Genomic DNA, 17,147 nt, shown 5'->3' with positions numbered 1-17,147 from the left:
TTGGCCTGCAATATGCGTTAACACCCTTCACCCATTCTTCAGAAAAAGGGCTTTTTTCTTCACCTGCTGGTTAATGTTGCCTAAGGTTATCCATCCTGCACAGATAAACCCAAAGGCATCTACACATCCTCCAAGGCATTACTGGGCAGCACAGCTAACATCTGTTACTCCCTTTGCCTCAGGCCAGCAGGAAAAATGAGCCCATGGCTTTTTCCTCTAGTAGGATTGCTGCTGTTGCACCTCTGGATTTCCTGATGCATTGAGAATGCACTTTAGGTCAACCCCTGCACAGAAGGATGACTGCTGGAGTGACGTGAGTGAGTAATGGCAATTCTTTAAAGTGCCCTGGGATGAGTAGCAGTCGGTGTGATTCAATCACTCCTAAGAGCAACTGGAGTCAAGCCTGTGACTGGCAGAGCAGGATCCTGAGACGCATCTAAAGTGTTCAGGGAGGCTTTGCAGTTACACAGCTCTCCCTGCACTGAAACACACACAGCAAAGCTCTGTAAGCCTGGTCATCCATTCCCCTCAACACCTTTAGACTAGGGTGAGACAAATGACATACCTTGCACTTAGCCTCTGCTGATGCAGAAGGAATAATTTTCTGGAATCCTTTTGTATTATTGCCAAAGCATCACCCCAAATATTTAGGTTCATTCTTTTTCTGTTTCAGAGCATGGAATCCTCCTGCTGGCTTATTTATTTTTCCTAATACCACTAAAAATATATGGAAAACCACACTGAAATAACCCAGCTTCTTTAAGAGACTCAGTGTCAGAAGTGATGGAAAGTGTCAGAAGGAGGAATGCTTCTCAGGCTACCAAGGAGAGCTGAGTGGGTCAGAGAGAGCCAAGGCTGTTGTTTTCTTTCTTTCTTGATGATGCCATTTCAAAGCTAACTAAAATGAAGAACAAACCTTGAGTAACACGTGTAGCCAGTGGTGGGGAGGTGCCTGCAGCACCATGCACAGGACAGCTTACCCTCAATTGTAACTTCTCTGTCTTCCAGCAAGCAAAACCAGCTCTGAAAGCACCATGTCGAGGAGCACACCGTTTTTTCCCAGTGCTCTGCTACGTTGCTGCTGGCCTGATTGATGAACCCATTGGTTCTGGTGTGCCAGGACATTTCCCAAGAAATTGCTACTCCAAGGGAAGACACAGCAAGAGAAGCACTTGCTCCCATCCAGAACACCGCAGCCTGACCCATCGCTGGGTTGTACCAGGGCTGCAGAGCCCAGAACTGAAAGTGACACTTTGGAACAGCACCAGTTCCTAAGAAGTGCTCAGGTTCACACACAAAGACAACGTTATTTCTATCCATTCCCCACCAGCAGAAGGCAGTGGGTATCTTTTGCAGGTACAAATGGAGCAGAGATATCAGAGCTGAAAAAAACAGCAGGGAAACGTCCTCAGAGAAGCCTCAACAAGCCCACAGGGAGACGTACCAGCAGACACCATTGGGACACAGATTGGCCAGGAACTCTACACAAGGGCTGCCACAGGAACAAGGACAAGCTGGACAAGGGTGGCCCTATGCAGGTAAGTCCCCCAGCCCCAAAGGTCTGGCTATAGGATGCAGGGCTGAAAAGAGGGTCCACAGATGGCACCACAGGGGACAAGCCAGTAGCAGGGTGCCCAGATAGAAGCAGAGCAGGACAGGGCTGCAACACAGTACAAAAGGGTCAAGCCAAGAGATAAGACTGGACATAAATCCACCAATAACCCAAGGCTGGCCTGAAATAGGCTCCCAAGCCCATGGTGTTGGTGGGGATCCATAGTAAGTCAGGTAGGGCCATTAAGAACTATTAGTTCTTAGTGGGACTTCAGGGTCCCCCTCAGGTCTTTTCTGTTGCTGTTTCTGACTGGTGGACAACTGGGCTTTGGTTCATGTTTCACCTGTGGGCCATGCAGCAGAAAAGCAACCACAGAGCCCTACACAGCCCTTCAGGCTGACCATCCTCTGACTGTAGCTGGGCTGCTTCAAAGGGACTGGTCCTGCCCTGGGACACTGTTCTTGCTTTGCTGTCTGCAGCAAAAAATGACTTTGCTCAACAGTTCAGTCCCCAGAGGAGAGGGAAACAGGGGCTGTGCAGGAAACACTGACTGTACACGGAACATACCTCACTGGCCCCTGGGGGAAAGTAACTTTGCCAGTTCACAGCATGTGGGATCAGCAGCTGGCTTAGATCAGGTCCAGTTCAGGCTCAGCCCTGCCTAACCACATGGTCTGCAATACTTTTGCTGGCCAGCCTTTTCAACAGGGCTCCCTTTTGATACCTTCACTAGAAGCCCTAACTGGAGAGAGCAGATGATGAGCACAGTACCTCACACATACGCGCCGCAGCATCAGCGGCCTGGACCCCAGCAGGGCTTCATCACATCGGCAGGTGACCTGCAGCTCGGCGGTCAGGCCCCAGCGCCTCGCCTTAGGCACTTGTGCTCCAGCAGCGGATCCAGGCCCCGAGCAGCTCTGCAGACCTGAGGGAGGCAAGTCCAGAGCCTGGACCGGTCAGAGCTGGAGCAACGCTGCCCTCTGGTGGGAAACACGCGTGTGTGCAGCTGGTGCGTGTGCAGCTGGTGCCTCCGCAGCTGCGGCTGCTTTGCTTCGTTTCGGGTTTTGGGTCACAATAGTGGGTAATGTAGTGCCTGCGTTTAAGAGACAGCCGGGCACAGAGCATTCGTGCAAACATACATACAGGTACATTCACCTTCCAACCGCGGCAACCGCTGCAACAATGGGAAGTGGTGAATGAGCACCTTATTTTGCTTTGCTTGTGTGCACGGTTTTTGCTTTACCCATAAAACTCTCTTTATCTTAACCTACGGGTTTTCTCACTTTACCCTTCCATTTCTCCCCTACATCCCACCAGGGGGAGTGAGCAAGTGTCTGTGTGGTGCTCAGCTGATGGCTGGGGCTGAAGTATGACACCAGTGTCTATATTATAGCTTCCTGAGTCATACCTCAGTCCCATGTCCTAGAGAAGATCACCTAGAAGTGTCCTTGAAGAGTCCTAAGTGACCTGTGCTGTGACATTGAAGTGAGCTGTAACTGTAATGTTGTTGGAATAACTGGTGTCCTCAAGGCATATCTGCATATTTAGTTATAAAATAATTCAGGAAAATATTAGGACAAGCAGTAATGGATTCAAACTTAAGCAGGGGAGATTCAGGTTAGATATTAGGAAGAAGTTCTTCCCTGTGAGGGTGCCAAGGCACTGGCACAGGTTGCCCAGAGAAGCTGTGGCTGCCTCATCCCTGGCAGTGTTCAAGGCCAGGTTGGACAGAGCTTGGAGCAACCTGCTCTAGTGGAAGGTGTCCTTGCCTGTGGCAGGGGGTTGGGCGCTTTGAGGTCCCTTCCAACCCAACCCATTCCATGATTCTGTGATTCACTGACTCTACGTACAAACAGTCAAGAGAGGTGTACCAGTCTGAACAAGGATCTGCCCATGGTGTTCTCATCTGAGGTACCACCGCTCTTGTCCTGAAGAATGGGAAGAGTATGTTCTGTTCTGGAGACTGAGAGGGTCAGGGTCAAGGTCAGCATCAGGTGTTGTGGGACGGAGGTCATGGATCAATGTCAAAAGTCAGGTCTCAGGGTCAGGATCAAAGGTCACGGCTTGTGAATCAAATGTCAGGGTTCCAAAGGTCAATGGTCACAATTTAGGAACCGGAGTCATGGTTTGCAGGTGTTAAAGGTCACAGGTCAAGGGTAATGGGTCAGAGCTCAGTGGTTGCAGGTTGGTGTGAGGGTCATAAGTCAAGGTCTAAGGTGAGGTGGCAGCGATCAGGGGTCCACATCAAAGGTGCCTGGTTGGGGCCAAAAGACAACAGTCACACGTCAGGGGTCACAGGTCATCATCAGAGGTCAGGAGCTGAGTGTTGGAATCAGAGGTCATGGATCACGGGTAAGAATCAGAGACTAGGGTCAGGTCAAGGGTCAAGTGTGAAGGTCAGGTGCCACATATTAGGATTGGGGGGTTTATGGCTTTGGAAAGAGATTAAACACACATCCTGATGGGTTTCTGCCTGTCAAGCAGGGATTGTTTCATGTAAACCAGCAAGACATGCTCTACCTTGACCATAACTGTTGTGTTATTGTAATATCAGATTCTCAAGTGCTGGAAGCCAACAAAGCTTTGCTGATATCACCAAGAGGTGATTTACCCCAGGTGAGAACTTGGAGTAACAGTTGGGGATGTTGAGGCTGAGATGAAAGAGTCTATTTGATAGTGATGAGACATACATTCCATTAGCTATCTGTTTGATTAAACAATCCGAGGCAGTCTATCAGAACCTGGCAGGAAGAGATGGATGAATGGAAAAGTAACCAGAGGTGGAGAGTGAGAAAGGTTCCAGCTATCTCCTGCTCTTTTACCATCACCACTACGGGCTGATGATGGGAACTCTTTGGTGGTCACTGTCCTAGGAAGCCAAATTCAGTGCCTGTTTGTAAAACGTTGCAGTAGCCAGATTTAGAAAGTTACAGTGTTACATCATCCTCATTCACTCTATTCCCCAGCAACTAATCAAAAGAGTCAGTCCTTCTCTTTGCCTGAGCCACAGCTCCAGACAAAAGACATGGAAATTTCCATCCATCGGCACTTGGAAAGCCTGGAAAGTGCCATTTTTGAAAGGGGTTAATGAAATCTCCAACAGAGAGTCCAGCAGAACCTTTGGAACCTTTGCCAAAGCCACGCAGGACGCTGAAACCGGAGCTGTCCTGGGAAGCGCTTTTACTGAATCTCCTTGTGTCAAATAAAACACACCTCTGGGTGAGCTTGTGTTTCAGCGTTTTTAATAAGAGAAGATATTAGACCCTTGCTGAGGAAATGGGGATTTAGCGTTTTGGAACAGGCTGCCAAGAGAAGGAGGGCAGGTATTAACAGAGTCCTCTTCAGGACAGAAACGGGGAAAACTTCCTCAGGGTGAGAAGTCTGGCAAACCTGGAGAAAGGCACATCAGTCAGTAGCTTGGGTGGTAGGACCAGCAACATGAGCCTAGCGCATTCCCATGGGATTTGGCTGGAATGAAGAATGAGACAAAGAGGTTTAGCTGGGCCTGAGCAATGATTTATTTTTTCCTTACTCATCCAGTTCCTTGAATGATTCTTGTCACACTCACCAAAAGCTGAGGAGAAGGGAGCGCCGCGAAAGCAGGGGCTGTACATTAGGATCTTTACACAGAAAAAAACCAACATGGAAGCCTTACATCAGCCATCTTTGTCCTCCTGAGATCTTCTGGGGACTATAAGTGGACTACTTGAACTGGCCTCATTCCCAAACCAAAATGGACTCCCTGAAAGGATCTCAGATGAATTTTGATGCATTACTTCTCCTTCTTCTCCTCCAGTCATGTCTCTTTCATTTCAGTAAAGTCCTGAAATGATCTTACAGGTAGACCTTCATTTTGTAATTGTCTTTGGAGTTCCCCCAACTGTGAGAATTGAAAGTAGAAGTCATCTGGTTTCAGCAGATCCTGAGAGACTAAAGAGCTCCTGGGTCCAAACATGCTTCAGATTGTGTCTGCCTGGGATGAATGGAAAGAAGAGGATTGTGTGCAGGAGGATGGGGAAGGTCTGATATTGTGTGTCTGCATTCCCAAATCAGGGCGATTGGTGCCATTCTGAACAAGGGGAGAGACTGGAAAAGGGGGAAGTCATTCCAGTCTGAGTTGCAGAGAGCTGCTGAAATATGCTTGGAGGTTAGATGGGAGCAGTGAATGTGGGTGGAATCCTACAGTTCATTGTTCATCCTCAGAGACCTGCTTGAAGACCGGCAAGTGGTCACCAGTTTTGTCTGCTCCTCAAGGTCTGTCAGAATCAAGACTCAAATAAGCACCATCTCTGTGGTTTACCTTGACTTTAGCAAAGCGTTTGACACAGTCTCCCACAGCATCCTCGCAGCTAAATTGAGGAAGTGTGGTCTGGATGATCGGGTAGTGAGGTGGACTGTGAACTGGCTGAAGGAGAGAAGCCAGAGAGTTGTAGTCTATGGGGCGGAGTCTAGTTGGAGGCCTGTATCTAGTGGAGTGCCTCAAGGGTCGGTACTGGCACCAGTATTATTTAATATATTCATCAACGATTTAGATGAGGGAATTGAGTGTACTATCAGCAAGTTTGCTGATGACACTAAGCTGGGAGGAGTGGCTGACACGCCAGAAGGCTGTGCTGCCATCCAGAGGGACCTGGACAGGCTGGAGAGCTGGGCGGGGAATAACTTGATGAAATATAACAAGGGAAAGTGTAGAGTCCTGCATCTGGGCAGGAACAAACCCAGGTTCCAGTACAGGTTGGGGAACGACCTGTTAGAGAGCAGTGTAGGGGAGAGGGACCTGGGGGTCCTGGTGGACGACAGGGTGACCATGAGCCGACACTGTGCCCTTGTGGCCAAGAAGGCCAATGGCATCGTGGGGAGTATTAGAAGGGGGGTGGTCAGTAGGTCGAGAGAGGTCCTCCTTCCCCTCTACTCTGCCCTGGTGAGACCTCATCTGGAATACTGCGTCCAGTTCTGGGCCCCTCAGTTTAAGAAGGACAGGGACCTGCTGGAGAGAGTCCAGCACAGGGCAACTAAGATGATTAAGGGAGTGGAGCATCTGCCTTATGAGGAAAGACTGAGGGAGCTGGGTCTCTATAGTTTGGAGAAGAGGAGATTGAGGGGTGACCTTATTAGTGCATATAAATATATAAAGGGGGAGTGTCACGAGGATGGAGCCAGCCTCTTCTCAGTGGCAAACAATGATAGGACAAGGAGCAATGGGTGCAAACTGGAATACAAGAGGTTCCACTTAAACTTGAGAAGAAACTTCTTCTCAGTGAGGATGACGGAACAATGGAACAGGCTGCCCAGGGAGGTTGTGGAGTCTCCTTCTCTGGAGACATTCAAAACCCGCCTGGAGACGTTCCTGTGTAACCTCATCTAGGTGTTCCTTCTCCGGCAGGGGGATTCGACTAGATGATCTTTTGAGGTCCCTTCCAATCTCTAACATACTGTGATACTGTGATACTGTGATCTCCTCAAGCTCAACTCTGCTGCAGGGAGTGTGCAAACACGTTGTGCCAAGAGACGATTTGCCCAACTGCTTCTGAAAAGCTTCTCTATGAAGGCTGGGCCTCTGCATCTGAATAAGCTGCACTCCAACTCTGGGGACAAAAGGATGACTCTTCCACGAAGAATTGCCATGGGTCAGCAAACCTGTCACAGCATTTAGGAGAAGTCTTTGGGATTCTTGAGACTGTGCCCGAAAGTTTGTGGTTTTGCAAAGCCACTGTAGGAGCCAGATACCATCAGAGCATGGAAGTGCCCTGCCTGCAGCCCTGTTCCTCCATGAATTTCCTCCTGATCCAGCCACCCTGGTGTAGGCCCAATGCCAGTGGGTCCTTGGGAAGTTGACCCAGCTTTGATATGCAGAGAGACTGTAAAAAGGTGAAAGCATTTCCAGCCCTGAGAGTTCCTTAGCAACAAATTTTATGTATTTTCCAGTTCTTTCTACAGCATTTCTTTTAACGAAATCGGAAATACGTCAAATCTTCCTTTCAAATGCATTTGTGAAAGAAAAAAACAACACAAAAACTAGTTCATGTGGTCTATACTTTTAATAGTAATGAGCATGCTATTAAAGTATGCTGGCAACAAAGAGTGTAGCAATCATCAGGCTTATTATTCCGAGAGAGACAATAGCAATATTAATGAGGCTCAGACATCTGTCAAATTAATCTGGAGCTTAATGTTCAGGAAACAAAGGCAGGATTTAGTTTTTCTAACTCTAATTTCCTATTTCTGTCAAAATCCGAGTGGCTGTGACTTGCTGCAAAGAGGTTAATATATATTTTTCAAGAGTTTATATAACCATAAGAATGAGGAATGTAGAAAAACTGATATAGTGGCTCTGTAGAGAGAACTCTCGCTGCTCCTGCTGTTTTGGCATGGGGAATCCAGATCAGATCAACCAACATAAGCATACAGCACACGTTGGAGATGTTCACTCCACTGGCATGCACTAGTGTGTAGAAAATCCCATGTACATTCAGATTCAAGGGATATCCCCTCTTCCTTTCCCTAGAACCAGGGATTCACTCTTGCCATCATATCAGAGCTGTCACTGTGTCCTCTTGCCAAAGCTCACTTGGCTGCAAGGGGAGAACAGCCTGGGACTCACTGCAGAGTGCAGAGTTGAAGGCAAAATCTGACAGTTGAGGATGAAGTGGGGCATGTGCATAATTCTGCCTCACTTATTTTCCAAAGTTTCCTTCTCATCACCAAGTTTATGTAACAATCTTTTATAATGGAGGGTAAAGTCAGTATGGCTACAAATTTTAGGATGAGCATCTACATCTCTATTGCCAGGAGAAGCAGCTGTAATAGACATTAGCTGCACCCAGAGGAGCCTGGGACTGGCTGGGCCGAAGGGATGCTCATCTTGTTCTCCAGCAGACCCTTCCCACAGCTTCCTGGTGAGCAGGCTGCCCATGTAGTAAATGCATGCATAATTCCTATCCCTCTTGAGTATTTAGGAAAGAAGTGTTGGGAACATATTGGGTACATAGAGCAGGTCCCATGCTTTGCATGGGAGATTTAGGGCTGTCATTTGTTTGCAGTGTCAAAGGCAGGATCTGCCATGTGTAGAGTGAAGCATGGGTCAAGCATCCCTTCTGAGAGGTGAAAGTTAATGGTGGTGGGATATAGGCAGTGTGCCTGGTGTAAATAGTGTCCTGATTACCCAGTAAGCACTAACCTAAACCTGCATAAGATAATCCCTGTCATGTCTGGAAATCTTTCTCCTCTGTCTGGAAGAAAATAACTTAACCCCCAGATGTTTAAAAAAGATGATGCTATGAACAGGTTAATGGGATCACAAAAGATAAGAAACTGACAGACGCTTTTCTTTGTACAAAAATTGCCTTCCTCTCCAACTCTTCTCTCATCCAATGCTGTGTGCCTGAAACAGCAAAGTGCAATAAATTAGTGTACCTTTGCATCTCTCCCATTGTTGAGGGAAAGGTTTCTTCCAGAGTACCTACCTCCATTACCACCAGTGAAATGCTGTCAGCTTGAGCCTTTTTCTTTTAACAAGAATTTATGGGATTCGGGTTCTTTGATAGCTGCTTTCACTTTCTACTTTCACAGCATGATGTAATCAATCTAGTTTTTCATTTGTCTCCAGTAAAAATAAATGAAATAATAAAGAGAGTCAAATCCAGAAAGTCAGAAAATCCTTGATGGATGTCTTCAACAGTTGTGTGCTTCACAGAGTTAAGAGCATGGTCACCATGAGAGCTGTGAAAGAGTCTATACAGACAATTGGCTCACAGTTGTCACAGGCCTGTCTCACCTTTGAGATCAATCTGATCTCGCAGGGCATATTTGCAGCCTGGCTAGGTTTTGGGCTTGTGGTCATGAGACAAGGGAAGAGGTTCCTCCATCACTGCATGCAGTGCTCTGCCTCCGAAATAAGTTGTGAGTTGAGAAGGCAGTGAGGCTTTTTGGAAAAAGGCAACACCTTTGGTTGGGTGGGTTCTACACACATCTTTATGTTGGCCATTTTGTTGCTGCTTATGTTCATGACTGCATTAATTTTTATGCAGACTCTTGCTAGCATTATTTTAATAAATACAAGAAGTTCTGATTGGGTTTTTCAGGAATATTTGATTCTCACACTTAACTCTTCTGTTGCTTAATTTAGGAGTATCTTTAAATTGACTTTGCAGCAAGATCCGTTGAACCTTTTTACATATGTTTCACATGTGAAGAACTTCTGTGAAATAAAGTTTGAAGTACTGCTCTTAGCTCTGCAGCTCAGACTTCAGTAGGTAATGCTAGTCCTGAAAATTCTCCTGGGATGGGAGAGCCACTCTGATGGACAGATTTGGATAGAGATATTCTGAGAAGTTCTGGTTCTGTGTCAAGTGAAAGTGTAGGGTTATTTGATAGGCCTGGTAATGAGCATATTACTATTTGTAAGTGTTCATAAGTGCACTGGTACTGATGATGGTGGGTCAGATTTTGAAAGGAATTAGAGTGCCTAAATTCTGACAAGAACTTAATGCAGGACAAACACCTACACTGACTGGAGCCCTGTCTTACCCTAGAATTGAATTTGCAGGTGTGAGCCAAAAACTGGTAAGGATAGTGCATGTTTCAAGACCTTGCGGTAGAGATGTCCACATGGGAACTTCACTTCCTGCACTGCATGTTCAGCACTACAGGAGTCCACCTTGTGTGCACTGATTCCTTCAGCTTGTACCAAGAACATCCTTGGCAGTAGCTGGAGAACAATTTAACCTAAGGCCAGGCGTGATGTCTGTCAATGCAACAGGTGCCTCTTCAGCCACGCTCCTGATTTGGCTCATCTGGTAGACTCTGTGGAGTATAATAAATAACTCCAGGCTACTAGACCATTTGGTATAAGCATATGTAAGGAATTCTGATAAAAAAGAAGAAAGAAAAAAGAAGTTAATTTGCTTCCAAACTAATTCAAAACAACACAAAATATCAAATAGGACTGCAATATTTACAATTAGATTAAAAATAAATCAGCAATTAAAAATAAATTTAAATGTTTTCTTAGATTTCAGGTGCTCTTCTACACTATCATCTGCCTTATTTCACCATGATTTACTTAATAGAGACATGTCCTTTACACCTTTCCCAGCTCTATAAACAGTTAAAACATAATCCCCCTGACAAGCCAAAAGAGATAAAGATAACTCCTAGTTTTCTGAGTAGCTGCCAGCAACTGGTAGCTTGCCTTGACTTGGCAGTGAATGCAATTGTTACGTTAACCTCCTTTTTAGCACATTCACAGCTCCAGCTTTACCCTGGTAATGATAGCAAAAGTTTGCATGTTTACTATATTTTTCTTCACAGAAACTTTTTTTCAAAACACCCTTTCAAGGAAAATTCACTGTCAGGACTGGTGGATCCATCCCTCCTAATGATCCAGTGATTTCATTACTAAAATAGTTAAGATTCAATAAGTTAGAAGTACCAAGGGATCAACTTAGAACAATATTTACATGACTGCCTTAGAATTGAAATCCTAGGTGTTTCTGAAAATTTTACCCCTAGAAGAAGTTGTGCCCTTCAGAATTTCAGAAAGCAGGTTCTGGGTTCACATAACTTTCCTCAATTACTTTGGTGTCTCTTGAAGTATGAATCAGATAAGCCTCCTTGTCACTAGAAGCATTTTGAGGACAATTCAACACAGGACAGTCAGTCTTTTCTGATGGGATTATTGTGAGATGTCACTGAAATAATGAGGTGTTTTTCTCCCCAGAATACTCAGTGCAGGCCATAAGGTTTATGTGGTTGGCATTTACAAAGACTTTATTTTTAAAATGGTGCCACAAGTTATTATAAGCTGTCCTAGGGCTGCGGGCTGAACTGTGCTAAAAAAAGGGTCTATGTTAGTGATAAGGCAGTGACTGCATTTGCCAGTGTCTTAACCTTGTAACTGCAAATGCGACAGTCTTCCGTAAACTCTTTAAAAGCAGCTGTGTGTTGGATGCTTCTCTAAAGTAAAGCTCTGCATTAGTCTGAAATTAAAAAACTGGACTAATCTTCCTTCCTTGATGTGAGGTTGGGAGTGCAATCAACCAGATTTGCTAAGTACCTCTGGATTTCACTTTGGATTTCACTGATGCAAATCAAAACAAGAAAAAATCCTCCTTTTTTTTTTTTTTTCCTTAAGATTCAGCAGAATTAATTCCCAAGACAGGTAGCCAGAGAAAAGTTAGGAGAAGGCAGTGGTTCTACCATAGCATAAATCCAAATCCAAAGAAAAACAGGACCAAGTGAATCTAACTACAAGAAGGGATGCTTTACGAAGTCCATTCTTATCCCAACAGTTGAGATTGCAGTAAGAAATAGGGAATAACATGCAGATATCTGCTATATCTTTTTTCAAAGTACTGGCTCTACAGCAATGACTGGCAGTGACCATTTCAAACAGATGTTTTCCTACCCAGTATGGAAAAATCATGACTACTGGAGAACTTTCTATCCATGGGTGCTTATGAAAAGGCCCAGAATAAATCAATAAATAATTTTCATGATCATTTCAGATTAATTTGAAATGAGCACTTTAAATCCACTTCCTTTTATCAGGTTACCTGACATCCATGTGGGAATCTAGCCTCATGCAGCAGGTGTATTCATTTGGGACACTATTTTGCCAGTGTGCTGCTTAAAGCACAGAGATGGTTCCTGTGTTTTGAAATATTTAGGTATTTTCATGTTTTATTAACCATGTTGGAGCCAAAATGACGCAAGGATATAAATAAAGAAAAGTTTGTAGAAAGGGACATCATGGATTGGTGCAAGAAACGTTATCCCCTCTCTCTGTGAACCTTACTCTGTTGAAAGGCTTTCACTTTTCAGTTGGTCCTATATAGACATCTCAGGCATAATTTGTCCTCAAAAAGAAGTCTGCAGAGCTATCAAGTGACAAAACCAGAAGACTGCAGAATTTTGCCCCTGACCTAAACCATATAATCTTCCACACCACCCTACAAAGAATCATCTGTGACTAGCTTTTTTTCTGCTATCAGTATGTACCAAAAGGTTAAGAAAGTTGCATGAAAATGCCTTCCTCTACCCATGACATTTGAGTTATTGCTGGCTGGCATCCACCTACCTGTCTGGCACAATGCAAGAGCTTTATTTAATGGACCAAGATCATAAGTATTCCAGAAGTTACCTGAATACAGAGAGTCATCAGCTAAGCACACCAGAGGACCTGGACACTTGCAGTTATGCTATATGGGAAATTTCTTGTTACCTGCACCATTAAAGCAGATTCAAGAGACTTCATCATTTGGTCTCTTGACAATCTGAGGATCAAAGGAAAGACAGAGTATTCCAAATATTTCTTTTTGTCGTTCTTTGTCTATAATCTGAAAAATAACCAGGGATCACAGTTCTTATGGAATTTTCAATGAGGTTTATGTCCTTGGAATACTAAGGGGCAGATCCACACAGAAAATGCTTTAGTGAATCATATTCCAGTGAGTTTTGATATGTTTCCCTCTGTCTGTGTCCTCCAGTAATACTTGGACGGACGCTTAAAACTTTAACTGGACGATGAGCTCTTTGGTATCATCTATCCTGCTAATTGCTGTGATGAGATGTCTTCAGCCTCACTGCCTGCTGTGACTCCACAGTTGCTTATTTTCTATTTGACCTTCTTAGATGTGTCCTACAATTCTCTGGGTTGATTCCCACGCTGCTTCAAAGTAAACATGCTGGACTGGGTACAGTGATTTATAGAGTGCTGCTGCGATCGGAGAAGGCAAGTGACTAAGCAAGTCTGTTTCAGTAGCAGACCAGAGAGAGTGAAAAGGGGTAGGTTTATGACCCTCAGGCAATGTGTCATGACCTGTACTTTAAGACCTTCTGGCTTAAAATATCACTGGAATGTACAAGGTCTTAGTACGCCTGTTAGGAGATAGCAACATGTCCGTAACAAGAAAAGCTGACATTATCTCACACTGCAAAACACGCTGAAATGAGATAATAAAATACCTACATTCACTATAACTCCTTTTGCTTCTTGAATTTGTCCCCAAGAACTTCTGTCTTGGTGAGCTTTGGATCAGCTTCTCAGATAAGGAGGCAAATCACCAGAGCTCAAGGAGAAAGAAAAGGGAGGATTAGGACACATTACATTCTTAAAAGTTGAAATACTGGGACAAAAAGCATTTAAAGCCTGTTGCTAGTGATTGTACTGATAGCAAACTAGAGGTGAGGCTTTTCTTGAATGGCAACCACAATTCCTCATTTGTATGTGCTTTCATGAGCTTTGGTATTGCCAAAGCTGCATCTAGCTTTGAGCTACACAGCCCAGATGAATTTCCTATTGCAGGGAACCAATAGTCACAGCAAAACTACATCTATTTGGTGCTGAAACTGGAGTGTGGAACATATCTTCATTGAACTGATATAGTGGACTGGAACCTGCATGGTGCCTCTATGTGGTAAACATATATCCAAGCAGCTTTTAGGCTAAGTACATTGAGAGAATCCTGTGAGGTCACATATTGGCATTAAAGACTATGAAAGATCTTATTCCTAACTCCTTCATTCCTATGTGTTTAAAATGGGGAATCCAAGGAGAAAAAGACTATGGACCCACAGATGATCACAGTTCCTCTGTGCTGGCTAAAGGAAACTTTGGCTTTTGTAACCAGATGCAGGTACTTCAAGCTTGCTGGATGTTGTGCCTGTGAATCAAACCAACCTCCAGCAAGACCTATCACCTGAAGAGCATACAGGGTGAAGACACATGTACTGCAGAGATCCATCCTGCAGAAGCCCATCTATATGATCAGTACCATGGCTCTGTGTTGCAAACCCTGCAATATTCAGTGAAAACACACTGCAAAATACAGCAATGAAGAATGGGAGATCTTTGCACCACGCAACTTCTGCTCAGATCCACTTCCTTGCATGCAATTAGGGGGCTAATTTAGGTATGATTTGTTGACATGTCTGGGTTTCACTGGGGAAAAAGGGAAGAGTAATGAGCTCACTTTTAACCTTAGTATTTAGGTAATATTTAAAGCCTTTCCATGTTGAAGAGAAGTCTAGATATCTCAGCCAGAGGTATGTTGTTTTTTTATGGCAACGTCTATGTTTTGAATGATATTCTCTTTTCTCTTAAAGCTGAAAACAACTCTACAGTACTGCTGCAAAACAAAAAATCATTCTCTTCTGTCTGTTTTTTAGCTGCTGGTGCAGCTAAAAATATGGAGTATAGGATGGGCAACCTCCCATCACCGTAGGGTCTAATGGAGACCAGAGCCAACAGCATGTGGGACAGGGACTGGCACCACTTCCCAAGGAAGTGCCTGAGCCTGGCACCAATCAGCAAGGTATGTTTTATTGCCTTTACCTGTCCAAATATTCCTCCTGGAAAAATATAATCACCTTTTAATGGAAAAATAGTTTGGTGACCACATTTTGACAGTTCTGTAAAAGTTCCTTTGAACTTCCAGAGGCAATGTTATAGTGACATGGATTCCAGTTTGTGTTTTTGGTTCTATATTTTTGTATTATCATTAGAGTAATTTGCTAAAAATTAGAAAAAAGTTCCTTGGACTGTGAAAGACCGAATTGATCTTCCTTCTCTTTACCTCTGCACAGACTGTAGCATCTATATTCAATTGTGAAGTGCTAAAATGTTTTTGTAATTCGGTTGTAGTTTAATTTTGGTTTTGTAACTCCTTTGTTTTAAATTAGCTTCTGGCTCACAGAATTTGCGTGTCTGTTATAGTTCTCTAGGCATGGATAATCAGCAACCTCTAAAGAGTCATGAGGAATTCTGTTGAAATAAACAGGATAAATATGCTGTGAATAACTAATTAAATTCACATCAATTACATAGATTGTAAGGTTTCTTTTACAAGGGGTCTTCTTTGCATAGCTTAGGGAGGATGACTCTAGCAGGTTTTAGGGGTTTTTGTATTTTCCATGACACATAATTTTTCAGCTTCTTGCAAACTTCATTAAACCTGAATTTTTATATGCATGAATATGTGGAAATTGAACTGCAGTAAGAATGCACAAATTAATATTTACTAAGGTTTCCACAGCCCTGAAGAAAAGCTCTGATTAGTCTGTTCACAGAGATGCATTTAGAGTTACTCCTTCTTGAAACAGAGCATCCGCACTGGGAGTATGACCTAATTTAAAGCTCACAGAGACTGAGCAATGATTCCATTCACTGCCATGGAGTTTGAGCTAGCAGCTCCACAGGCTCTACTTTTCTGTTCACTACTACTCTTATGCTGGATTTTCACTTTGTCAAATCTCTGTCTCTGCTGTTTTCCAAAGCAGTGTTGATTGCCTTTCTGCTGGATCTGCAACTCTCCAGCATTAGTTACTAGGCTTTGCACAGAAGGAACATTGTAGTCTGTGCTAAACAGGAGCTCAGATGACAGAATCAGTACCATTTCCTTGAATTATGCACTTACAAATGTTTGCCTTTCAGAATTCAGTCATCAGAGAAGTCACAGATACTATTTTGCTTTAAATAAAATCACATCTCTGGGAGTCTAAGATCCTAGTAATTAATTCTAAGAAGATATAATTCTGAATATTTATTTTAGATTTCTGGACCTAACAACACTTAAGCTGTATTTTATTAGAAATGTCATTATTCAGAGCATCTGAAAACACATTTTCATGATCTATTTGATACCCACTGTGAGCAAGAGAAATCTATCTTCTTCCCTGTACATTTTTAGAAGAAGGCAGTTTTGGATCACGATGTGCAGTGGGGAGAACTGGTAATATTAAGCATGTAGGAAAATAACATTAAGTTGTATTTTTCAGTAACATGACAGCAAGAAATACCTTCAAAGAACCCTTCCTGGAGTTTCTGGTTTTATCAGGGTATTTGGTCTCTCTGGTTCAGTGCCTAGTAAAAATAGTCCAGTTTTAATAAAGCACAGATGTTGACATATTCACTCACCTTCATCATTGCATGGATGCATTTCATACTGAATTTCACCTAAGGAATTCTAGACTTTACAGATAATAATCAAAAACACTTCTGGCTTCCCATTGGGACCATTGCTGTTTTTTCAGATCAAAGATGCCCCATCAACATAATGACTTGAGATGGAAAGTTGTGATTTTTTTTATGTACTAATGAAAAGATTAATGTGGCTTAAGTATGGTAAGTTTAGCACCTCTGTTCCTTAACCTTGTTCAGCCCTTATGCCATTAGACCATATTTTTGCAATTCTTTCCTAAAACCCTTCTTTGTCCTTTTCTATCAGCAAGGGTAGTCATCTATAATAAAGTTAGGATTCTGTTTCAATATAATTAAATATATTTCCTTGCTGAATACATTCCAAGCATTCCTTGGAAATACTTCCTTTTTCATGTATAGAAAGCCCGGTATGTTTAAATTTCAAACAGTACCATTAGTGCACAATCCAGCACTTTATTTCTAACGATACATCAGATCTGGAAATTCCTCAGTCAGTTCAAGACAGGCAAAAAGGGCAAGTTTTCAAAGTAGCAAGCTGGAGGCACACCCACAAAATCCATATAATGCTTAGCAGATTTTTATACTTCACTTTGAAGATTTATCCCTTTCATACAGATCATGCCCTGTGGACCGTAATAGATTGTTAGTGCTGATTAA

The sequence above is a fragment of the Neopsephotus bourkii genome, unplaced genomic scaffold (genome assembly GCF_033783945.1).
Source record: "Neopsephotus bourkii isolate Nb327-2 ecotype Australia unplaced genomic scaffold, CSIRO-AGI_Nbou_v1 NB_1589, whole genome shotgun sequence".
NCBI lineage: Eukaryota > Metazoa > Chordata > Aves > Psittaciformes > Psittacidae > Neopsephotus > Neopsephotus bourkii.
The sequence above is the reverse complement of the archived record's forward strand: the minus strand, read 5'-3'. Positions refer to the sequence as shown.